This window comes from Callorhinus ursinus, unplaced genomic scaffold (genome assembly GCF_003265705.2).
Source record: "Callorhinus ursinus isolate GAN/ISIS: 27379988/994484 unplaced genomic scaffold, GSC_fseal_2.0 scaffold39, whole genome shotgun sequence".
NCBI lineage: Eukaryota > Metazoa > Chordata > Mammalia > Carnivora > Otariidae > Callorhinus > Callorhinus ursinus.
The window spans coordinates 7,297,707-7,324,219 of NW_027397101.1; the positions used below are offsets into that span (position 1 = coordinate 7,297,707).

General features: G+C 40.2%; 1 non-coding gene and 1 pseudogene across 1 annotated transcript; one reads left to right on the forward strand and one right to left on the reverse strand.

The window, feature by feature from the left end:
• Positions 1 to 386: 386 nt before the first annotated feature.
• Positions 387 to 3,430, reverse strand: LOC141369908 (RNA-binding protein FUS pseudogene; annotated as a pseudogene).
• Positions 3,431 to 14,317: 10,887 nt separating this feature from the next.
• On the forward strand, positions 14,318 to 14,420 carry LOC112808588 (U6 spliceosomal RNA). Its single transcript, XR_003204395.1, has one exon. It is a non-coding gene; the product is annotated as a U6 spliceosomal RNA (small nuclear RNA).
• Positions 14,421 to 26,513: the final 12,093 nt, after the last annotated feature.

Genomic DNA, 26,513 nt, shown 5'->3' on the forward strand with positions numbered 1-26,513 from the left:
AAACTTATACAAGGAGAAACAGATAATCTGCCTAGGCTTGCATCTACCAAATAAATTGAATCAGTAATTAATAATATTACAAAACAGGAAGCACCAAGTCTAGGTGGTTTCACTGAGTTGTGCCAAATATTTGAGAAAGAAATGATACCAATTCCCTACAATTGCTTTCTGAAACTAGAAGCAGAGGGAATATTTCTTAATCCATTCTTTTTTTTTTAACTAAAACAATGGTTTTTAATGGGAACCAGAGGTATGGTTACAATTACATAGTCCTACACAAAAAACCCATGGCTGATCAGGAGTTGGAAGGTTACAAAATAATGAGGGTAACACTGAGTACAAGAAGAAAAGCTGTTGCAGAACCTCAGGAGCCAAGCTAATATGACCTAATATGATCGGAGGGAGCTGCGATCTTGTCTGTGCTCACCCCTGGAGTCCATCTTGCCAGGGCCAAAGCTACCTCTGTCCCCACAACCCCGGCCCCCTTGGAAGCCCCCATGGTCCCTGCCTCAGCCTCAGTAGCCACCCCGATCATAGCCTCCTCTGCCACCATGATGATCATCTCCATAGTTACCCCCCATATGAGAGCCTTCTGGTCCCCCTCCTGGGCCATCTGGTTTAGGGGCCTTACATTGGTTGCATTCATTCCTCCAAGAGAAGTTTATGTTCTCACATATAGGGTTTGGACACTTCCAGTCACCAGCTTGCTGCTGGCCGCCGCCACCATCTCCTCCACTAGGGAATCCTCCCCGGCCACCACCACCACTGCCACCACCTCCATAGCCTCCACGGCCCACGGGTCCTCCTTGCTCTCGGCCTCCACAACCATTGCCACCATCCCGATTGAAGTCTGCTTGCCCAATAGCAAATGAGACCTTGATGGGATTCCCAGAGAATTCTTTACTATCAAACCAGTCAATAGCTGCTTTAGCAGAAGGTGAGTCATCAAACAACGCTGTTGCCTCTCCCTTCAGCTTGCCCATTTCCCTGTGTACAGATTAATCATGGGCTGTCCTGTTTTCTTATTTGTCTTAATAATACCAGTATGCTTGAAGTAATAAGCCACAGACTCAATTGTAACATTTTCACCCAAGTCTTACACAAAGATGGTGTTGTCTGAATTACCTGTTCAGAGTCATGACGTGATCCTTGGTCCCGAGGGCCACCAAATTTATTGAAGCCACCATGGTCACTTCTGCCCATGCCACCTCTGCCTCCACAGCCACCTCCACAACCTCTGGGTTCATAGCCACCGCTGCTGCAGTTGTAACCACCGCCACCACCCCAGCCGTGGCCCCCACAGTCCTGCTTGCCTCCCCCATAGCCACCGCCACCACCACTCATGGAGGACTGATCTTGGCTATAGTTACATCCACTGCTACTGTTATACTGGTTCTGCTGTCCATAGCCTTGAGGAGGATTATAAGAGCTTTGCTGCTGTCCATAGCCTTGCTGCTGTCCACTATAGCCAGACTGCTGGCCATAGCCCCACTCTGGGGCTGCCCGTAGCTGCTGCTCTGAGAACCACTACCATAACTTCCCTAGGTGCTGCTATGGGCTGGCTGCTGGCCATAGCCAGGTTAAGAGGACTGTTGCCCATAAGATGACTGAGAACTCTGGCTACTGCCATAGCCACCGGTTGAGCCATATCCCTGGGGAGCTGACTGAGTGCCATAGCCTGTGTTCTGGGTCTGTCCAGAAGAAGAACCATAGCTGCTCTGGCCATAGCCTGAAGTGTCTGCTGACTGGCTGTAACCACTGTAACTCTGCTGTCCATAGGGCTGATTGCTCTGCTGGGAATAGCCCTGCCCAGTCTGGGTGGGGTAGGCCCCATAGCTTTGGGTTGCTTGTTGGGTAGTCGGTTGAGGCCATGTCCACGAACACGTGCACAGGCCGACAAGCAACGAGATTCCAACACCACAGAGCACCAACGTCTCGAGGACTCTCTTAATCCATTCTATAAGGCGGGTGCCTGGGTGGCTCAGTTGGTTGAGTGACTGCCTTCAGCTCAGGTCATGATCCTGGAGTTGCAGGATCGAGTCCTGCATCGACTCCCTGGTCAGTGGGGAGCCTGCTTCTCCCTCTGCCTGCCACTCCCACTGCTCATACTCTCTCTGTCAAATAAATAAAATCTTTAAAAAAAAATCCATTCCATAAGGCTAGCATTATCCTATTACGAAAACTAAAGAAAGATATTATGAGAAAGGAAAACTACAGACCAATATCACTCAATATAGGTGCAAAAATCCTCAACAAAATATAAGCACATTGAATCCAACAGGGAATTCAAAGAATTATACACCACAACCAAGTGGGATTTATTCCAGGTATGTGAAGCTGATTCAACATTCAAAAATTAATGCAATTCATCACATCAATAGACTAAAGAAGAGAGAAATTATATGATCACATAGATGCTGAAAAATCATTTAATAATCATGATTTTAATCATTCATTATTAAAAACTCTCAACAAACTAGGAATGGAGGGAAATTCCCCAAGTCAATATAGAACTTTCACAAAAAACATACACATAACATCATATTTAGTGATTGTGAACAAGGCAAGGAGGTATCCTCTCATCACTCCTATTCAACATTGTATTGGAAGTCCTAACTGAGGCAATAAGATAAGAAAAGAAATACAATGTATACATATTGGACAGGAAGAAATAAAACTGTCTTTGTTCACAGATGACATGATTGTTTATGTAGAAAGTTTGAAAGAATTGACAAAAACATTCCTGGAACTAATAAGCAATTATAGCAAGGTTACAAGATATAAGGTCAATATACAAAAGTCAGTTGCTTTTCTATTTACTAACAATGAACAACTGGAATTTGGAATAAAAAAACATGACACCATTTTCATTAGCATCAAGAAAACGAAGCACTTAGGTACAAATAAAATTAAATATGTATATGATTTATTTGAAGGAAAACAAAAAAACTGATAAGGAAATCAAAAATCTAAATAAATGGAGAGAAATTCTATGTTCATATTTTGGAATATGAACTCAATGTTGACTAAATATTGTCAAAATGTAAGTTATTCCCAACTTGGTTAAGAAATTCAACATAATCCCAGTAAAAAATCTCAAAAGTTATTTTGTTGGTATTGACAAACTGATTCTAAAGTTTATATAGAGAGGCAAAAGATACAGAATAGTCAACACAATATTGAAGAAGACCAAAGTCAGAGGATTGACACTGTCATTGTGCACTGATCTGGCTACAGGGCTTCTCCATGAGTTTGCATATGGCAGTGGAGGCTGGATGAGAGTTGGGTCGGCAGCATGCAGTTGCACAGCTAAAAGAGCTAGCTGGGTTAGATAATTCTCTGTTGTAGGAGCCATCTTATGTATTGTAGGATGTTTAGTAACATCCCTATTACCTCCCCAATTGTGACCACCAAAAATGTCTTCAGACATTGCCAAATATCTCTTGGAAGGTACAAGGATTGAGAACCACATCTCTAGAGAAATGAGTGGTATAGGTGCTTCCAAACTAGAAGGTAGTTTGGGCTTGGGGAAAATTTAATTCCATGAGTGATGTTTGTGTGTAGCTGAAACATCAGGCACATGTATTCTGATTGGAAGTGCTGCCAGGGACTCAATGTTGCACTGCCCATACTGGGCATCTAAAATGAAAATGAAAAAGCAACCTGTGAAATAAGAGAAAATATTTGCAAACCATATATTTGTTAAGGGGCTAAATCCAAAATATATAAAAAATTCATATAGCTCAATAATAAACAAAAACAAAACAATTTAAAAATGGGTGTGAAGTACATGAGTAGACATTTTTCTAAAGATATAGAAACAGCCAACAGGTATATGAAAAGGTGCTCAACATCCCCTATTGTCAGGGAAATGCAAATCAAAACCACAATGAGATATCACATCACACCTGTCAGAATGGCTATTATCAAAAGTATAAGAAATGACAAGTGTTGGTGAGGATGTGGAGTAAAGGAAACTCTTGTGCACTGTTGGTAGGAATATAAATTGTTGCAGCCACTATGGAAAATGGTATGGAGGTTCCTCAAAAATTAAAAAAAAAAACTACCATACAATTCAGCAATTTCACTTCTGAGTATTTATCTGAAGAACATAAAAATACTAATTTGAAAAGGTATATGTATCCCTATGTTTGTTGCAGCATTATTTACAATAGCCAAGATATGAAAACAACCTAAATGTCCATCAGTGGATGAATGGATAAAGAAGATGATACACACACACACACACATACACACACACAATGGAATACTACTCAGCCATAAAAAAGAATGAAATCTTGCCATTTGCAACAACATGGATTGACTTTGTGGGCATTATGCTAAGTGAAATAACTCAGATAAAGACAAATACCATATGATTTACCTATATGTGGAACATAAAAAGCAAAACTAATGAACACACAAAACAAAGTGAAACCAAACTCATAGACACACACAAAAAACCAGATTGCTAGAGGGAAGGGAGTTGGGAGAGTGGATGAAATGGGTGAAGGGGATCAAGAAGTACAAACTTCCAGCTATGAAATAATTAAGTCATGGGGAGGTAATGTACACCATGGTGACTGTAGTCAATATTATTGTAGTGCAAATTTGAAAGTTGCTAAGAAAATAAATCTTAAAAGTTCTGATCACAGAAAATTTTTTTTATGACTTTGTATGGTGCCAGGTGATAATTTCACAATATACACAAGTGACAAATGATTATGTTGTACAACCTAAACTAATATGATGTATGTCAAGTATACTTCAATAAAAAAAAAACAGAAAAGGATATCATGTTGTTATTTGTAACTAGTGTATTTGAAACCCCAGGAAAGGTTGAGAGAATAACACATTTTCTTGCTGCAGAGCACTCATTCCTAGGAAGTAGGTGGACTCTTTTGCATCTATTGGCCTGACACTGGAAACATGGCCTCTTCTAAGGCGGGGTCCTGTGACAAAGATACTGCTTCATTTCTGTTGGTTGGGCACTTCAGGTCTCATCAGAAGAGATTATAAACTAATGATAAATCTTCCAAAGCATCCAATACTTCAACTTACTATTTCTTGGATTTATGTAAAAGTGATTAAGGAAATCTGTGAAACAAGAGCATAAATCACTAGATGAACATCTGACATTTAGTGAACCATTATTAACAATTAGAGAACACTCAGAGTAGTAGGTAATAGAAGACTTTCAAATTATATGAAACTCAAGTTCTGTGGAGTGAGTAGAAATCTAAATAGACATGAGCTTTTTCTCATTTAAGACATTTCTGACCTAACTATTTTGAAATTATGGATGAGTGAGAATTAGAGAAGAACAAAACAAAACCCCTTCGCTAAGGAGGCCCAAACAGTAAAAAATGGAAAGAGATTGAGAAGTAATGAGAAAAATCAAAGCCTGTGGTTTTTTTCTCTCCATCATTCAGTCTTAATCTGTGCCCTTTTAAAATGTTTATTGAAAGGTTTCCCGTGCCAGAGTTTAACCACTTTCTTTACTATCTGACTCTATAGTACTCTTTTTTAATCTGCTCCTTAACTATAAATTAGTAATTAAACAACAAAGTAATAGAGTAGAAAAAAATTCAGGTCTTAACATACTTGTATTAGTCTTTATTGAAGTTCTGAGTCAGTTTATTTGATAAAATGATTACCGATGCCTACTTTTGTACTCAGATGTAAGAGGCATAAGAAATCACATGTAGGAACTTGATAAACCGGTCTCAAGCAGGACTTCAGAGGAATGAACAACAAGCTTTTCCAAATTAAACAACTGGAACCTTGCCTCCCTTGGCATTAATTCTTTTGATATGAGTAAGACATAGCCCTCACAGCAGAATGGCAAAGCTTTGAAAGCATTATCTCAAAGGACAAAAATAGAGCATGCAGAAATGTAAACTGGAGCTTGGAGAATTCCACAAACTGAAAATAGATGAGAGTGTGATAAACGATGAAAATTTTATTGGAAAGCACTTGAAAAAATGCCTGGTGGAAGAGTCTAAAATTCATTTCTCCTGATATCTTACAGAGATCTTTTTTAAAAAAGAAAGTAATTGGCTCAAGAAATCACTTGTCAGAGAATGATGAAAGGACAGACTCTTCTGTGATGACCTCCAGTAAGGACCAAATCCTCCTTAGGGTTCATCCTCTGATCTTCCCGGGGTAGGGGGTTGGGGTACCTGTCACCCTTCTACCTGTGGGAAATGACTTATGCCTGACTGCATGATAGACAGGGGAGCCATCTGAAACCTAGATAGATAGTCATAAAAGCCATGTCAGGGACACTCCAATATAAATGTCTGGAGGAGTTGAAATGGAAAAAAAAAAAAGCTTTCAGACTGTCTAGAGCCCTGAAAGAGCCTTCTAAATCCTACCTACCAACTGTTTAGATCACTGGTTTCATCCCTAAGGCAACATCAGAAAATTAAGGAGGTGAAAGCCAAACTCAAACCTTGCTGCAACTTTTGGAAAACTCAATCTTTGCTATGAACCCTCGGGTTTCATGGGATGATCCAATCATTGATTTAAGAGTAATAGTAATAAAAACAGAGGAATCAGCTCTACTTGAACATTCAGAATCCAAGGAGTAATGACAAAATGACTTTGGAGCCTGTAGTCCTTGTTTACAGAGCAAACAAGACTAGTATTAATGGCCTTTGGAAAGATGCCCTTTCAAATTTGACACTGAGTGCATCTGATACAAATAGAAAACCTTGAGAAAATGTGAGTCTGTCTTCCTTAGAGATCACCATTTATTATGTAAACACTGAGATCCCCCTTTGTTGTCCTTGCTGGGTCTGTACCTCACAGCTACCCTGGCACACATCCAGCCCAGGCAGGTACCCTCTGACCAGCCCTTCAGATGGATCTGCAGTCACCTCAGAAACCAGTGATGAGCTCACCAGGTCCCTCTGCACTCTGATGCCATTCTCCTCTGTCTCCTCATGTGAGTGTCCTGTGGTAAACAATACTTTTACTCTACGTGGACACCTGAGACATCCTCACCTGGCTCACCACTGCCTGCTTGTTTGGTATCAAAGGAGCCCTTTGAGCAGCACTGCAGGCTACCACTTACTATGAAAATCAATCTGACATCTAAAATGTGCTACAGTGTCCTTGTGTGTGTTCTGTGTGTTTTTTTTTTTTTTAATTTGAAAAACAAGGATGATGCCAACATGTACCTTAGGAAGTACTAGTAAATTGAGACTTGTTATCTGAAGAATTAGTCATGGCTCTAACAGTGCCAAGACAGGGAAACAGATATGCTGACATGAGTGAAATAATAATGCTGAGTGATTTTCATTCATTATTATTCATTTCATTCATTATTAGGTGGGTTGTATTTAGAGTAATTGCTAAATTATAGAATTATTGTCTTATCAGCTTTATTACACTCTCATACCTCGGTGCCTAGAGCAGAATTCTTAAAATGTGATGAAGGAGCATGTGCTGGAGGAGGAAGAAAGAATTCATTTATTTGTTCAACCAAATGGCTAAATGAACTATGATCAAGAGCTGGGAATCTAAAACACTTCCTTCAATTTATGCTAAGCAAAGTTACTTTAAGCATGAACACCCCAGCTACAGCAATTAAAAAATTATTAAAAGTTACCAAAAGAATGCAGCAAAAAGATTGCATGGCCTGAGTCTTGGATCAGATCCTGGGTGCAGTCCTTATAAGCTGGGAGATCTTGGGCAAGTCATTGAATATTTCTAAGCTTCGGTGTCCTCTTCTGTAAAATGTCAACCTCACAGGACTGCTCTGAAGAGTAAGTGTGACAACAAATTTGAGAACATTTTGTCAGTGCTATTCAAATGGTCTCATTTTATAATTTATTGCTTTTGGAGCTATGTAAGTTGTGTATTGAGACACTTAAAAATTCTTTACCACATGTGGCAGGGTTCAGAGAGCCCCGATTCACATGATACTGATTCACAAATGTCTGCCACATCTAGCTTTGGGGCATTTCTGGGAGCCTGTGCTGGTGAGCACTGCCCTCCCCACATGCTGCTGCTGCTGGTGGGTTTCATCTGTTCTCCTTCCCATTTCTCCTCAAAACCCCAAGGCCACCCCCACCAGTAGCACAGACCATAACTTGCACTTAAGGTAGAGTCAATATACATTTTTGTAGTTGACCTCTATAATTAAGCACCAAGCATAATTAAGCTTCCATATGAAAAAGTCTTGCAATTTCCAAAGAACTGACCAAAAAAGGTACATTTTAAGATCAATATATTTGGAAATTGAGGACTGCCTGCACAATATTTTTTCGTGTGAAGACCTGGCATAATTTTTCTCTAAATTAGATAAAGGATATACCCTGACTAATGTTTAAAGCTATGGGCAGTTGTAAAATCATAAGTTGTTATTCCATTTACATTTGTACTGCCAAAGCTTAATTGAATTAGGAGTGGAAATCCCTCAATCTGATAAAAGTTATCTATAAAACAACCTAGAGATAAACATGGTGAAATATCAAATGTATTCCTTCTAAGTCAAGAAAAAGACAAGGATGTCCACTCACATCACATTCTATTCAATCTTGTACTGGAAGTCCTGATAGTACAGAAAGTCAAGAAAAAGAAATGAAAAATATAAATCAAAAAGGAAGAATTAAAGATGGCTTTATTTGTAGATGGTGATTGTGTACATAAAAAATCAAAGGAATTCACATGATGGAGCTGAAAATGATATATATTTTGATCTAGGTGATGGTTACAGAGGTAGATACTGAAGTAAAAAGTCACTCAGCTGTACCCTTAAGATTTATGAATTTTATTTTATATAAGTTGTACCTAAAAATAAGCTATAAGGATTTAAAAATAATTTACATTTATTTATAACCATGTATACTTTAAAAGCATGCCTGCAAATTATTTGACACTCCTCCCTTCAATATATGGAGCTTAATGCCTCGCCACCATAATGTGGACTGGACATGATGACTCCAGCCTATCAAACCATCAGATCTGCCCTGACTACAACCTTGTGAGAGATCTGGAGCCAGGACCACTTGATTAAGCTGCTCCCACAAAACTGCAAGAGATATTAATGTTTATTGTTGTTTTAAACCAATAAATTTTGGGGTAATTTGTTATACAAAACAGATAATATCTGTCTCCAGGGTTAGTGGTTATATTTGAGTAATATAGTTCACAACTATAAATGATTGAAATGTTTGAGGTTCTTTATATCTTATGTTCTAACCTGGAAAACCAGTGTTGAGTGCTGTGTATGGGCATTATTTAAATTAGAACATATTTAGGTCTGATAGTAAAATATGCAAGTAATACTATGTTATTAAATTTCTAGTTGTCTCTGAATAGACACTTTTCCAAAGAAGACATCCAGATGGCTAACAGACACATGAAAAGATTCTCAACATCACTCATCATCAGGGAAATACAAATCGAAACCATGATGAGATACCACCTCACACCTGTCTGAATGGCTAAAATTAACAACATGAGAAACAACAGGTATTGGTGAAGATGTAGAGAAAGGGGAACACTCTTGCACTGTTCGTGGGAATGCAAACTGGTGCAGCCACTCTGGAAAACAGTATAGAGTTTCCTCAAAAAGTTAAAAATAGAACTACTCTATGATTCAGCATTTGTACTACTAGGTATTTACCCAAAGGATACAAAAATACTGATTCAGGGGCGCCTGGGTGGCTCAGTTGTTAAGTGACTGCCTTCGGCTCAGGTCATGATCCCAGGGTCCTGGGATCGAGCCCCGTGTCGGGCTCCTTGCTCTGCAGGAAGCCTGCTTCTCCCTCTCCCACTCCCCCTGCTTGTGTTCCCTCTCTCACTGTGTCTCTTTCCTTGTCAAATAAATAAATAAAATCTTTAAAAAAAATACTGATTCAAAGGTGTACATGCACCCTGATGTTTATAGTAGCATTACCAACAATAACTAAACTATGGAGAGACCCCAAATGTCCATTGACTGATAAATGGATAAAGAAGATATGGCACACACACACACACACACACACACACACACACACACACACACACGGTGGAATATTACTCAGCCAACAAAAAGAATGAAATCTTGCCATTTGCAATGATGTGGATGGAGCTAGAATGTATTATGCTAACTGAAATAAGTCTTTCAGAGAAAGACAAATACCATATGATCTCACTCAGTGTGGAATTTAAGAAAGAAAACAGATGAACATATGGGAAGGGGAAAAAGAAAAAAAGAAGAGAAACAAGCCCACAAGTGACTCTTAACGATAGAAAACATACTGAAGGTTGATGGAAGGAGGTGGATGGGGAATGGGCTAGGCGGGTGATGGATATTAAGGAGGGCACTTGTTCTGATGAGCACTGGGTGTTGTATGTAAGTGATGAATCACTGAAATCTACTCCAGAGACCAATATTGCACTGTACGTTAACTGATACAATTTATTTATTTTTTAAAAGATTTTATTTATTATTTATTTATTTATTTATTTATTTATTTATTTGACAGAAAGAGAGAGCACAAGTAGGCAGAGCGGCAGGTAGAGGGAGAGGGAGAAGCAGGCTCCCCGCCAAGCAGAGAGCCCAATGTGGGGCTTTATCCTAGGAGCCTGGGATCTGAGCCGAAGGCAGACACCCAACCAGCTGAGCCACCCAGGCACCCTAACTAACAAAATTTAAATAAAAAAAATTCTAGTTGCCTCGTCCCACTTTTGGACTCCAGATGAATACAAATTCTCTACATATTCAGAGTAGGTTTGTTATAACCATGGTGGGTAACAGAACAAACTAGAGCAAGAATGAGAGAATCATACTAAAGTTGCTTTCGGGGAATTTTTCCATGGTAGCAAACCTTGGCATAAATATTGAGGACCCCTCTTGTCAAAGTGACAGGGTGAGAAAGAAGTGGAAGGAAACTGCTTCCTCTCCAGGAACAGTTTTTAGTCTCTAAGCAATTGCATGTTGATCTCATTATACTAAGTTTGTTCTTATAAATTAGATTTCAAGTCCCTATAAATCATCTTGTTTATACTTTTGAAGCACCAAGAAGTCAGGTTTGTACTTACACAATGATAAATGTCTGGTTAGGACAGTGTCCCCATCACCACAACTGCCTCCCTAGCCAGCTTCCTGTTCTTATGGGCCCCTCAACCTTCAGCTTGCAGAACTATTTACAGCTTGTTGTTATTGTTACAAGGCATAAATCCTCCTACACACACTGAATGATCACACATAGCAGTGTGTAGCAATCCTTTTAGCTTTCAGTAAACTAAGAAATCTAATTCTCAACAAAATGCCATAATTTGCAGCCCCAGGACTTCTTCAGATTAGTCCTTTCAGTATTAGTGGAAAGAAAGAAGCACAGGTGTTTCCAACTCAGTGTGCCAGTCTTCAATACCTTTTCTGCAGCTTTTCCATTCAGTCCATAATTTCAACGGTAAGTTTGTTAAATGAGCCCTTCAAAATTCAGGATAATGAATAATTTTAAGTGATTTAAACTATAAGTACTAGAAACAAGTAAGCACTTGATAATGGGTATGTAAGAATTTCCCCTCAAAAGATCATTAGTATTTCCCTACAATTACTTGTGGTTTTCTCAGAGCATCAATTTTCTCTGAAAGGCAAGGAAAAGTTAAAGAACAGGAATAAATACCTGAACAAGCATGTCTTGACCACAGGCATGTTCTTGATGCCCTTTACACACACAGTGTGCCCTTTTACGAAAACACACACCTTAGGGGGAAAATGAGCAGGTATGGATGGTAATATGCAGTTCAATGGAAATTACTCTTAAGCTGACAAAATTCAACCATAAAACCATTAATTTCAAGAAATATGAAAGCAGAAATTTTTTATGTCAGGAGAGAATTTTATAAGAATCACAGTGGGAATTAATGCTTAATAATAATAATAATGATAGTGACAGTAATTTAAAAAATCATGAAAATAATATAAAGCACCTCCCTTTGCTGCTCCCCCCAACAATTTGAAGTACTTTCAGAATTAAGTGGAAGGTGATACCGCTGAAGTAAGATGAAGGAACCCTGGAAAGATTTCTTTGTTAAAGGAGCTTTGGAAAACATAAGATGAAGGTAAATAATAAAGTTTGGATGGATGTAGTACACATTGCTGTGTTAATAAAACTAAGTCACCTATATTCTGCTCTAGTTGGAGTTTTGACAGTCGACATGAAAAGAAATGAGCTGTGGCCAAGGGAAGAGGAGGTGAGGGTCACAGGGAGTGTGGTGCTGAGAACACTCAGCAGAGGTGATGAAAGGCAGATTTGTAGATACAAAAAAAAAAAAAAGGAAAACTTAATGGGGAGATAGGAGATGCCAGAGTGAGGGACATTTTTGGTCACTGGAATCTTTGGCTCAGTGGGGCTAAGGCTGGACAGGGGTGGTGGTGGCAAGGGGACAGGTGTCAGAAGCTTTCAGTCTGTGACCTCAGGACAGGCGCCTCTCTCTCATCACCTCCTCAGCCAAGAGCCCATGTGGTTATCTCAGCACACTCTGATCTTGCAGTGGGAGTGTTATGCATTTCATTCTTGCTTTGATCCAAGAGATTAGTGTGCTCTTCACCACGTTCTCCATGAAGAGAGTGGGGACAGACAGGATTTAGAAGAAACCTGGGGGACCTGCCTATAAGCTGCTATGCTTAGAGGCAGAGAGCATTCTAACTTTCCCCCCAAGATAAAGTGACACTGCAGATATCCAGGACATGAACCAGCTCCCAGCCTGTGTCTGCACAAGGACATTCTCTACAGTGGAGGCGGAGCCTGGAGGACAGATCATAGGCCCAGGGCTTTTTAGGGTTTTGTGTGTTACCAGACAGTCTTGGTCATCATGTGATACCTCCTTTCAGACTTTTCATCAGCCAGTGAGTCAACACACACCGAATAACCACAGGGTGCTATTAGTGTTAAGTGTTCAGTCATATTAAAGGGCCTTATAGGGGCACCGGGGTGCCTCAGTTGGTTAAGTGTTCACCTCTTGCTTTCCACTCAGGTTGTGATCTCATGGGTTGTGGGATGGAACACTGAGTCGGGCTCCCAGCTCAGTGGGAAGTTTGTTTGAAGATTCTCTCCTGCAGCCCCTTCCCCTCATGCTCTCTCTCTTTTTCTCCCTCCCTCTCTGAGTGGATGGATAAATCTTAAAAAAAAAAAAATAGAGGGTCTTATAACATAGGTCACATTTCTTTCTACTTTCTAGGGCTTTGCCCATGTGCACACTGGCCAGAGAATCTTCATTTATACCATTTCAAGAACACCATTATAATAGAAGTTGCCTCTAAAAATGCAGCAGTTAATGTTGTATGGAGCAAAATGAAATGGAAAGAGCAAGCAAGGGTTTTGGCATCAAAACTAGATGCCAAATCTGGTCCAGCTCCAGCTGAGAGATCTTGGGCCAGCTGCCTGATGTCTGAATGTTTTCCCTTCATCTATAAAATTAGGACTGTTGTTGATGATGATGTTGATCCCTAGCTCCTGCTGTTATGAATAACACATAAAGTGTGAAGGGTAATGTGAGTGTCAGCTGTTCTAGCTGTAACTCAGGGTTGGAGTCTTTGGTCCCATGAAAGCCTAGATCTGCTATTTCTGGCCCATAGCAGGGCTTCCCGGAGGTGAGCATGACAAGCTTTTCATGGTGGGTGCAGACAACCTCAGATTCCGAAGAAAGCCATCTCCAGACCTTACTAGTAGCCCTGATGGATGATAGAGACTTTTGTGCAGATGTTGTGGGGCAGGATCAGGCTTACTGTCTTGCAGGCTTATGCAAAATAAGCTCTACTCTACATTAGTTTTTAGAAATTACAAACTGCTGCAGGGCTCTGAGTCTAGATTCAATAGTTTTGAAATCTTGATAAATAGAATTAAAGGAAAACACACGATTTAAAGACTATCAGGTATTTTCTTCTTTTATGAAAGGTAAAGTCTGAATTGCAATTTTTCTCTTTGAGAAAAGGTAAAAAATTATCTCACTATTGGTTTAGTTTTCCAAAGATGAAGCCAAGATCCTACACTGGAATGGAGTTCAAGACAATGTAGAACTACATGGCTTTCTACAATAATGCCAAGGTGGTCTTTACTGTGGGTAGAATTGCATTTCTTCCTTCCTTCCTTCATTCCTTATTCATTTAACTAGGGTGCAGTGAGCTACTGTGTGCCTACCTCCTCTAGGCCCCCAGTGCTGCCCTCTGGAGCTCATGTCACTCATGCTGGGTACTGTGCAGTCAAGGGGTTGTCTGACAGGGATGGGCCTGGTCTTGGAAGACTTCCCTGAATAAGTGAGTTGAAGCTAAGATCTGCAGGATGAGTCAGACTTTATAGTGAAAAGATGAGTACTCACTTCGGTGGCACAGACTAAAATTGGAACAATACAGAGAAGATTAGCATAGTCCTTAGTATGAGAATGACATGCAAACTAGTGACATGTTCTGCATTTTTGCATGACAACATGAATGTATTTAATACCATACAACTGTATACTTAAAATGGTATATTTTATGTTGTGTCTATTTTACCATAATAAAATAAAGGGTGTTGAGAAGGTCCTGCTGCAGGCAGAGGGAATAGCAGGCAGAAATGTCTAGTGGGAAGGAGCATGGATAAGAGCAAAGTCAGCAGGACTTGTTTGTCAAGATTCAGGGGGTGGTGTGTGGCCCAAGATGGAGCTGGTGTTGCAGGCAGAGGCCACATCAAACCTGGATATTGATGTCCTGAAACCAGTGGGAGATTGTGGAAGGCTTTCATCAGGGCAGTGATGTATCTGTGTTTTAAAAAATCACCCTGGACTGGGGTGGAGGGCAGGTGGAGGAGCCGCAGATGAGGCTGAGCAGTTAGGAAGGTGTCGGAATTCTTCAGGAGGGAGATTAGGTGCCACTTGAACTAGGGCATTAGGCATGGGGACAAATGGATAGATTTGAGATTCAGGGAGCAAATGGCTGAACTTGATGGGTTCCTCAGGGGCAAGGGAAGAGACCCAAGAGAGATTTCCATGTTTCTTGATGGATGGTGGGGTCAGTGACTGGGACAGGAAGCACAGAGAGAAGGAGTTTGTACAGGTGTATCACAATTCTTGTTTAGGACATGCAGAGTTTGTGGATCTTGGGAGGTTTGCAGTTGCCAGTGCAGGGGCTCCCATGCATAGGTGTTGACTCAGAGTTCACAGAGGCCCACACTAATTTCTGGCAGAGTCTCTGATGTTACTACCTGGCTCACAGCACAGTGTTGTTCCCTGAGGCATATCTGTCACATGCCTCACAGTGGACATGGGAAGCATCAGGACCACTCCCAAGAGAAAACAGATGGAACGCCCAGTCTGTGTCATGCAGCCGGTTGGCCTGCTCCATTGGGCAGCTGACAAAAACAATTTCTTCTTCTAATGGCTGGTCTCAAAGAAGAAACATTGGCTTTGTGACAGAATCTTGACTAAACTGTATGTGGTGTGGGTGTTGAGTATACACAGCTGGGATGCCATCTGTGTGTCCTACTCTGGTCTTTAGCTCCAAGGATGAACCATCATGAGTGCTTCTGAAACATCAGCATATAAAACAGAAGCTAGACGATGAATAACTGAAGATTAATGTGATGTCCTGTCACAGGCTTGAGTCCTTAGAACAGCTGCTTTTTCATTTAATTTTGGAAAATAAAAAACATACAGAGTGGAGATCCACCCTAGGCAGAAGTAACATTCTTGAGCTCTCCTTCCTGCCTCTAGCCTCTCCATAATCCTGGGACTGTCCCAGACTCATTCTGAAGTAACTCCATTTTTATTCATGCCCCACTGATGAAAGATATGTAAAAGCTTCAACTGAATAATCAAATGTCGAGAAAACAATGTTTTTAAAGGCTCTGGCTTTAGGACATACCATCTAGGCAACTAAGCATGTACTAAATGCCTATGATTAATCACACGTGCCTGAAGAAGTAAATGTTGGCAATTTGAATGGCAACTTTGATGTATACTCACAGACTAAGTTCCCTCATAGTATACAAAAGTGTACAGGCCAAATTCTGGGATAAGGCCAGAAATTGATGTTCTGGAAGTGACTGGTCATAACTGATTTTAAAGTGGATAAGACTATGAGATAACCCCTCAGGTTTGATGGTAAATATGTACTTAAGTCTTGGTTGACAAATGTCAATTAAGATGACCTTTATATGTCCTTGAGAAAATACAATATGATGTAAATAAAGGTTATATATAAACAAATAAAAATTACAAGCATGTCTAAGGAAAGCATTCTACCATGAAAACAGAAGAGTAATGGTACACCTGGAGTATAAGGATAAGGGTCAAAAGGTGAGAATACGAGGGGTTTTGCCTCTGTTCCAATTCCACAGTCACCAAGCACAATTCTCTTATTTAATTTGTCTCTGAATGTTGGCTTTGCTGCAGGTGGAAGAGGTGCCAAAAACCTGGTACAATGATTCCCAATCACCTAATCAAAACATTCCTTATTGTAAATTTCTACCTTGTTAGTCTGATTTATATAAACTGTAAGTTTTATTGGTGCTAATCAGTTCCATAACCTTTAAACTGATCTTGCTCATGAGCCTACAATCTTTGGGGTGGCAGGACATTTTAGACTTGCCAGTTAACAATATTTTGGTTTAAAAAAAACATTTTGAATTTGACCATTTGGTTTATTTAAAGTCCCATTGCAGGGGTGCCTGCGTGGTTCAGTTGGTTAAATGTCTGACTCTTGATCTCAGCTCAAGTCATGATCTCATCAAGCCAGTCTGCCTGAGATTCTCTCTCTCCCTGTTCCTCAGCCCCTCCCCTCCATGTTCTCACATGCTCTGTCTCTCTGTCTCTCTCTAGCTCAAGTAAATACATAAATCTTTAAAAAAAAATCCCATTCCATATGGGAATTTGTCTTAGACAAAAGCTCAGTCTTCACAGTGTGACTATCCTGTTTTACCTCTTCTACAACATACTGTCCCAAAGTATGAAGCTTGTTGTATAATAAAGAATTTGCCTGGCCTTTGTCCCTGGTTTCTGGGAGGTCACGGAAGCTCTGTGTTATGACTCTTCCAGACCTTGTCTTATGTATCTTTTTATGTTTCACCCTGACTTGAATCTTTTATAATAAAACTGTAGTTTTAAATACAGTGATTTCCTGAGTTCTGTGAATTGATCTAGTGAATTAATGAAACAAAGGTGGGGAGGTGGGCATGGGAACCTCCTGGACTTGTAGTCATTTGGCAGAAGTGCAGATGGCCTGGGGATCCCTGAACCTGTGGCTGGCGTCTAAAGTAGGGACAGTCCTATTGGGAACTGTGCCTTTTGGTCTGTGGAGTCTGATGCTAACTCCAAGTGTTTGCATCAGACTTGAATTGAATTGCTCTACACAAAGGCTGTACTCATGGCAGAGACATGACTATACTGTCCTGGTGTCCTCTGGATTCTTTCTGAGCCACATCCCTCAGGTAAGCTCAGTGTCTCTCTCTCTCTCTCTCTCTCTCTTTTTTAAAGATTTCATTTATTTATTTGACAAAGAAAGAGACACAGCGAGAGAGGGAACACAAGCAGGGGGAGTGGGAGGGGGAGAAGCAGGCTTCCCGCGGAGCAGGGAGCCCGATGCGGGGCTCAATCCCAGGACCCTGGGATCATGACCTGAGCGGAAGGCAGACACTTAACGACTGAGCCACCCAGGCGTCCCAAGCTCAGTTTCTCTTATCTTCATTTCATTTCATGTCTTTTGTCTCTAGAGGCACATGTGTCTTGGGAGAGACTCATAAATATGTAAGTTGACATTTTTGGTTATTGTTATAGCATTGAAATAGCTTATAACTTTTTAAGTGATTAGAAAGTCAAAATTTCTTAGGAGGTCTGAAAATCATATTTTTAACAACTGGTGTCTGTTGTTATCCAGGATGATGCTGAACCCAAGGGATGCCAATGTCCTTCTCTGAAAAATTAATTCTAAGATCAAACACTGAAGGGGACATAAGGTACTATCTATTTTGAACACAGAAGCTCTGCTGCTTTAAGAAACAAACTTCTTCCAACTTGTTACTAAGAGGAGGCACTCCCACCACTACTCTTCTCGGCCTCCTACACAAAATTCCTTAAGAGCGTGGGGTTTGCTGAGGACTCTTCTGCTCCACCTCTGGGTTATCTATTCTTCTTGGGAGCCAATGTTCCTCTGACAGCAGTTGCCATCCTCCACCTTCAGCACCGGCACAGATTTTTCAACTCTGGCTGCAGGTTAGAATCACCAGGGAAGGTTTCATAAAATGTCCATAGCTGTCTCTACCTTCAGAAAATCTTACTTACACAGCCTAGGTAATTCTGGGTTCTGCTGAACACAGCCTTAAAAGGCACTGTGCTCTGCAGTTGCCTGCAACCTGCTGGCTTGGTTAACACCCAGGGGAAAAGTCCCTACCCAGCTGCATCTCCTGATGCACTTCGGGGCTAGGAACATTCTGTCTTTGTCTTAGCTTTTACTACTAGAAAGAGAGTTGTCAGTTTGAAGTATTTCGTCTAGTTTTGCAGTTCCAATGAAGCGTCTCCAAATTAATATTAAGAAAACCAACAACTACTTTATTTTTTTTTCAAGGTATGGAAGAAAATTTATTTAGCTTTGTGAGGCTTTACTTTCACAATAATACATACCCTTGGTACTGTAAGACCCTATTAAAGTTTCATAAATTGCCTTAATAAGGTAAATATTTAGGTTGATTTTACGAGACTTTCAGACATTAAGTTTGAGAAAGTTAGTGGTTTCCAGAATTTGCACAGATGATGACAATCAAAACAGTAGAATAAAGAATAAAACTTTCTTAATACGCCTAATAACATAGTAAGTTGCAATTTCTCATCAAACACCTATTTCTAGGTTATATTCATTTTGATCTCTTATTTTCCATTTTAAACTCTGGTATTTTCTTCTGAATATAGGTTACAAACAATCTTTTGTATTAACTCCCAGTTTTAATACCACAAATTCACCTGTTTTAACTTGACTATATTTTTATCACTTAGTGTAGGATACACTTTTTAAACTAGTTATACTCCAGCAACTTTGTGAATGAAAAAAAAAGGGAAGAAAACTAAGAACAAATAATGGAGTTATTCTTTCACTGATCACATCCAATTTCAGGAAAATCACTTCCCAAAAGCAGCAATTCTAATAAATCTTTCCATGTCTAAAAAGAAACTGAAACAAAAGGGAAATCATGGGAAACCTGTGATAGTTTACTAGATATTGTGTGCTTTTAGTAGCTCAACACTGGTAATACTTGATAATTGAGGGTAAATTAATAGGCTAACATTTAAAAACGTATACTTTAATAAGCATATAAACAATTAGGAAAGCTTGTGGAGAAGCTGACCAAGATACATATATTAGGAGATACAATTGTCCATCTAAATTTTCTAGATTTCTTTTTTTTTTTTTTTGCCCAGTATTTATTCAAGTGGTTTACTATATAATTTCTCCTATGTCATCTTGGAAGTCCTTTATTGTAAAGACTAGTCTTTTGTCTGATGACAAAGAACAGCCACACTGTCAGTGATTATTCTGGACCTCCACATTGGATAAATTCAATTTCTTCTTTTTTTTTAAAGATTTTATTTATTTATTTGACAGAGAGAGACACAGTGAGAGAGGGAACACAAGCAGGGGGAGTGGGAGAGGGAGAAGCAGACTCCCCACTGAGCAGGGAGCCCGATGAGGGGCTGGATCCCAGGACCCTGGGATCATGACCTGAGCTGAAGGCAGATGCTTAACGACTGAGCCACCCAGGTGCACCAAATTCAATTTCTTCTTGAGATACAAGTTTCCTTCTGTATCTCTGAGGTAATGTTTTTATTATTTCTGCAGTGTCTGATGGACCCTGATGCATTAACAAATCTGGGGATTTACTTCCCTTAGAACCCTGTGAAATTGAAGAAGAGTGAGACAGTAGTCCTGTGATCTCAAAACTTCTGATACGTTAGGTTTAGGATTGTCGTTTCTGTCAGGGAACCTTATTAATGGAGTATGTGGCTTGACTACCTGAACGACCCTGCTGGCAGATGCCATCTTGCTGCCCATCATGACCTCAGCACAACTACTTTATTTAATGAGAACTTACACTGTGCTAAAGTTTTACATGCATTTTCTTTTTCTTAGCCTTTTTGTGGTGAAATATGACACACATACAGAAAGAGTTTACAAAACAAAAATATGCATCTGAGAGAATCATCACAAACACTCGTATAAGCATTGCCTAAATTAAAAAAGAAATAGAACACTGCTAGCACTCCAGAAACTACCCAGTACCCCCTTCTCACTAACCCCTCATTCCCGATCAAAGGTAGCCTCTACCCTGACATTTAAGGTAATCACTTCCCTGTTCCTTTTGATCATCCATCACCAAATATGCATCTCCAAATTTGGGTTTTGTCTTGCAGCTTGTGAATTTCACACCCAGGGAATCTCACAGTCTGTGTTCTTTTGTGTTCAGCTTCTTTTGCTCAATATCACATTTGAGATGCATCCATATTGTTATATGCAGATGAAATTAATTTATATTCATTGCATGAAAATAAATCCACTTACCCACTCTACTGTTGAATAGCATCTGAGCCAATTCCAGATTATGGTCATTGCAACAATGCTGCTATGAGCATTCTTGCACATATCTCCTGATGCACATGGAATTGCTGGGCTATGGGCCATGCTCATCCTTCACTTCAGTAGGCAATGCTGAGCTATTTTCCTAAGTGGCTGCACTAATTCACATTCCCACACACTAAACTCTCACCAACACCTGGTATTGCCATTCATCCTCTTGCTAGCTGTCCTGGTGAGTGTGTATGGCAGCCCACCATGGTTTTGCTTTGCATTTCCCCATATAGTGAGGTTGAACACCCACCTTCTTCTATGTTCATTGGCCACCTCGGTATCTTCCCCTGAAAAGTGCCTGTTCAGTTCTTTTGCTCATTTTCCCCAAATTCTCTGCTCATCTCATGATTTTCAGGATATTCTGGATGCAAGCCTTCTCTGTTATATTTGACAAAATAGCCACTTCAGTGCAAGACCTGACTCCTCATTCTCCCAAGTAATGTACTGAGACAAACTAAGGCTCCAGTCTTAAAGCGTACCTTGTACATTTTCTCAAGTGGTCCTTCCACAATTCCTATGAGGTAGAATTATCCTGAGGGTGAGGAAACTTGTTCTTACAGAAGTTAGCTAACATGTCTAATAAGTGGCAGAACTGAGATTAACTTTCAGATCTGCCTGACTCCAAAGCCCATGCACTTAATCCCCAGGCTCTACTAATAATGACTTTATATTTATGTCTTGGTCACAGTCCCAGCAAGCAACACCTGAAAGCCAGGTTTGCAGATTTCTGTTCCTTTGCTAACCACTTTCTGAACCACTATTCCACACAGGATAGACACACATTGACTGTTGCCTGTTAGTTATTAAATATTTACTTAAATAATACTGTGAATTTAATCCTGGGGAAAATCTCAGAAAAGAATTGTTATCAGGCCACACTTGGTAAAAAGTTAGCTCTAGTTAACCTCTTTTACTTTTTTAACAAAATTTTAACAGTCCCAAGCATGACTGCATGTTCTCCCAATCATAAGCATGACAGGGGAAAGATCAATCATGAGAATTCAAGTGACATCTTCTGGACCCCCCACCTGTCCACTCAGAAATGTAGGGTCCCTGCCCTGTGCTGCATTTGGGGGAACTTAACTCAGTGCGTGTGGGCTAAGTTGGTCAGTAGAAGAAACAAGAGTGATGTCAGACTCATGGTGTTTCATCCTATGTTCAATGTGTATCAAACACAGGACAGTGGAAAATAGAGGGAAAGAAAAGGAATAGCTGGCAAATGCCAACCAAAGAAAGCTGAATGGAAATATTAATATTAATATTAGAATAACTGTGATTTCTTTGTTATAGACAGCAAGCATTTCAAGTCCCATCTGCCAGCCACATTGCTCAGCTGTGGCACTCACCCAGAGGATGAGTCCTTGCACTCTGATTCATTAATAAGAAAGTTTAAGGTTATTCCCTTCTGCTTCTGGGTAAAGAAGGGCAATGCCCAGCTGTGACCTGGACACTCTTCTAGTGTGAGGCCAAGGAGAGAAGTTTCAGCTTTGACTTGATCATGAGGTGTTGCTATTGATTGTTTTGCACCGAGACTTGTTTCTCTTAAGACCTGGTGCTATTCACAGCTGTGTTTATGACCAAATCTTCAGAGTCAGATAGAACATGTGTTAAAAAAGAGGCAACAAGACCAAAATGGAGTAATTTGCCCCCCACCCCCCTCCAGCAAACAGCAAAACAAGACTTAATTAAGTTTCCACCTATCCCAGGAGTGTGACATTTTAATAGTCAATCTGATATTTCCTCATCAGCACTTGTGAGGTAATCTGCATAATACAAACCCTGCTGTGCCCTTCCTTCCCAAGAATCATCTTGGCCAGAAACAATCCTTATTTTTCTTTTGCTAATAACTTCCTTGCCCCATCCTCCTTCCTATAAGAAAACTTCCATTTGTACAACTCTTCCAGCATCTTTGTACTTGCTAGATGGAATGCTGCCCAATTCATGAATCACTTAATAAAGCCAATTAGGTCTTCAAATTCACTTGGTTGAATTTTATTTTTTAGCAGTCTTATATCTGGAGGGAGGAGAGGCACTTGTTGGTTGACCTGGAAACAGAGATGGATCAGCCTGAAGGCTCCACCACTGGTAGAAGGATGAGTGACTGGGACAGATGTCCAGGAGGAGGCACTGTGGGGCATTGTTTGGTGAACCCTCTTGGCAACACAGGGTGCCTGCAAAGAAATGAATTCTGCAGAAAAAGGTTAGTTGCTTGGTCTAAAATGTTCATCTTACTCTTCCTTTCCCTCTTAATTAGAGAAAGAGGCGAAAAGAATAAGAGTTATAGATAAACTGGAGAGAGGGAGCGAAAGAATCAATAATTAAAATGTTTTTCCTTGGAAATTCAGTCTCTAACACTGGGCCTCCTTTTGTGAGTCACTCAACTCCCTGCACCATGGGGCCTCTGAGGGAGCCTTCCTTTGCACTGTATTCCTCAGAACACTTGAACTTGGTATATGCTACTATTTGAATTTTTAATATACTGAAATACATGTGCAACTGCCCAACAACTGATTTGTGTTCTAGAGTGACTAGGACACTTTCACAGACATGGATCAGCCCAGAGCAAGGGGGTAAACTCTTCCTGTCCTTGCTCTGGGGCAGGGGTCCCAAACCTCTGCTGTTCCAATACCAGGGACACAAGTTTTTTTTTGTTTTTGTTTTCTTTTGTTTTTAAAGATTTTATTTATTTATTTGAGAGAGAGAATGAGAGAGAGAGAGCATGAGAGGGGGAAGGGTGGAAGGGAGAAGCAGACTCCCTGTGGAGCAGGGAGCCTGATGCGGGTCTCGAGCTACGCACCATCTGTTTTGTTACTTGTTTACTGATGTAGGAATGGACCGCCTGGGTGGCTCAGTGGTTAAGCGTCTGCCTTCAGCTCAGGTCATGATCCCAGGGTCCTGGGATCGAGCCCCGCATCGAGCCCCGCATTGGGCTCCCTGCTCAGTGGGAAGCCTGCTTCTCCCTCTCCCACTCCCCCTGCTTGTGTTCCCTCTCTCTCTGTGTCTCTCTCTGTCAAATAAACGAATAAAATCTTTAAAAAAAAAAAAAAGGAAAGACATTAGGGTTCCAGGCCGATGGCCAAGAAAGAATTCTTGAGATGTCTTTGGTGCAAAAAAGTGGTTTTATTAAAGCATAGGGACAGGACCCATGGGCAGAAAGAGCTGCACCGGGGTCATGAGTAGTGGCCCATTATATATTTCAAGTTGGGAGGGGGTTAAGGATAGCATAAGTCTCTAAGGAATTTTGGAAGCAAGGTTTCCAGGACCTTGAGGGGGCTAATTATTATTGGGAAAATGTCATTTATTACTGTCTAATAAAACCTTAGTCATGAGACCCTTCAGATGTATATCGGTGAGCCATATGCTTGGGGGATGATTGCCAACATGTATCTTGGGGGGTAGGAGATAAAGGAAGTTTCCAAAAGAATTCTTATGTTAAAGTAGGCTTACAGGATCCTGGTGGGGGGCGGGGGTGGTGGTCTGTCTAGGATTTCCTTTTGCCCTCAGCAAAGTGTCAACATCCAGGCAGTTGAGTGCCTAGAAGAATGTCACTCTGCCTGTTTCAAAGACTTGTCAATGGGCTGTAGGTAGTAAAGAAATTTAATAGTTTTTCTTCTGTCTTTGTTTCTCATATCATTTACTATTTTAAAAAATATACTCTCCTTGTTAATTAATTGAATGTAAATAAAATTATAAAATACACTTTTACTTAAGTAAATGCATTTTTTATTAAAAAAAACCTTTATACTTCTCAATCAGATTTTACCAATATATAAGTATGTATACACATCTATTAAGCGTTTTTAAAACGCATTTTGACCACCATTGATCTGATAGCCACATAGAAGGTACTGGTGAAAAAAACCCCAAAACCTGAAAAGACTGGTTACCAATTGCAATCAAGAGACCAAGGATACTGAAAACTGCACCTGGGGATGAACAGTGTTTTTATTTTATTTTATTATTATTTTTTTAAATTTTATTTTATTTTATTATGTTATGTTAGTTACCATACGATACATTGTTAGTTTTTTGATGTAGTGTTCCATGATTCGTTGTTTTCGAATAACACCCGGTGCGCCATGCAATACATGCCCTCCTTAATACCCACCACCAGGCTAACCCATCCCCCCACCACCCTCCCCTCTAAAACCCTCAGTTTCCCTCAGAGTCCATAATCTCTCATGGTTCGTCTCCCCCTCTGATTGCACTCCCCTCATTTTTCCCCTCCTTCTCCTAATGTCCTCCATGCTATTCCTTATGTTCCACAAATAAGTGAAACAATATGATAATTGACTTTCTCTGCTTGACTTATTTCACATAGCATAATCTCCTCCAGTCCCATCCATGTTGATGTAAAAGTTGGGTATTCATTCTTTCTGATGGCTGAGTAATATTCCATTGTATAATTGGACCACATCTTCTTTATCCATTCATCTGTTGAAGGGCATCTTGGCTCTTTCCACAGTTTGGCTATTGTGGACATTGCTGCTATGAACATTGGGGTGCATCTGGCTCTTCTTTTCACTACATCTGTGTCTTAGGGGTAAATACCCAAGAGTGCAATTGCTGGATCATATTTTTAATTTTTTGAGGCAACTCCACATTGTTTTCCAAAGTGGCTGTACCAACTTGCATTCCCACCAACAGTGTAAGAGGGTTCCCCTTTCTCCACAACCTCTCTAACATTTGTTGTTTCTTGCCTTGTCAATTTTTGCCATTCTAACTGGTGTAAGGTGGTATCTCAATGTGGTTTTGGTTTGAATTTCCCTGATGGCTAATGATGATGAACATTTTTTCATGTGTCTGTTACCCATTTGTATGTCTTCTTTGGAGAAGTGTCTGTTCATGTCTTCTGCCCCTTTTTTGATTATTTGTTTTATGGGTGTTGAGTTTGAGAAGTTCTTTATGGACCTTGGGTATCAGCCCTTTGTCTGTAGTGTCATTTGCAAATATCTTCTCCCATTCTGTGGGTTGCCTCTTTGTTTTGTTGACTGTTTCCTTTGCTGTGCAGCTTTTTATCTTGATGAAGTCCCAAAAGTTCATTTTTCCTTTTGTTTCACTTGCCTTTGGAGATGTATTTTGAAACAGGTCACTGTGGCTGTTGTCGAAGAGGTTACTGCTTATGTTCTCCTCTAGAATTTTGATGGATTCCTGTCTCAGGAAATGGTCTTTCATCCATTTTGAGTTTATCTTTGTGTATGGTGTTAGAGAATGGTCGAGTTTCCTTCTTCTGTATATAGCTGTCCAATTTTACCAGCACCATTTATTGAAGAGACTGTCTTTTTTCCATTGCATATTTTTTCCTGCTTTGTCGAAGATTATTTGACCAAAGAGTTGAGGGTCCATATCTGGGTTCTCTATTCTGTTCCATTGGTCTTTGTGTCTGTTTTTGTGCCAGTACCATGCTGTCTTGGTGATCATGGCTTGGTAATATAGCTTGAAATCATGCAATGTGATGCCCCCAGCTTTGTTTTTCTTTTTCAACATTTCCTTGGTGACACAAGGTCTTTTCTCATTCCATACAAATTTTAGCATTGTTTGTTCCAGCACTTTGAAAAATGTCATTGGAATTTTGATCAGGATGGCGTTGAAGGTATAGATTGCTCTGGGCAGCATAGACATTTTAACAATGTTTAATCTTCCGATCCATAAGCATGGAATGTTTTTCCATCTTTTTCTGTCTTCTTCAATTTCTTTCATGCATATTCTGTAGTTCCTAGAGTATAGATCCTTTACCCCTTGGTTAGGTTTATTCTGAGGTATCTTATGGTTTTTGGTGCTATTGTAAATTGAATCATTTTTCTAATTTCTCTTTCTACAGTTGCATTGATAGTGTATAAGAAAGCAACTGATTTCTGTGCATTGATTTCGTATCCTGCCACATTACTAAATTGCTGTATGAGTTCTAGTAATTTGGGGT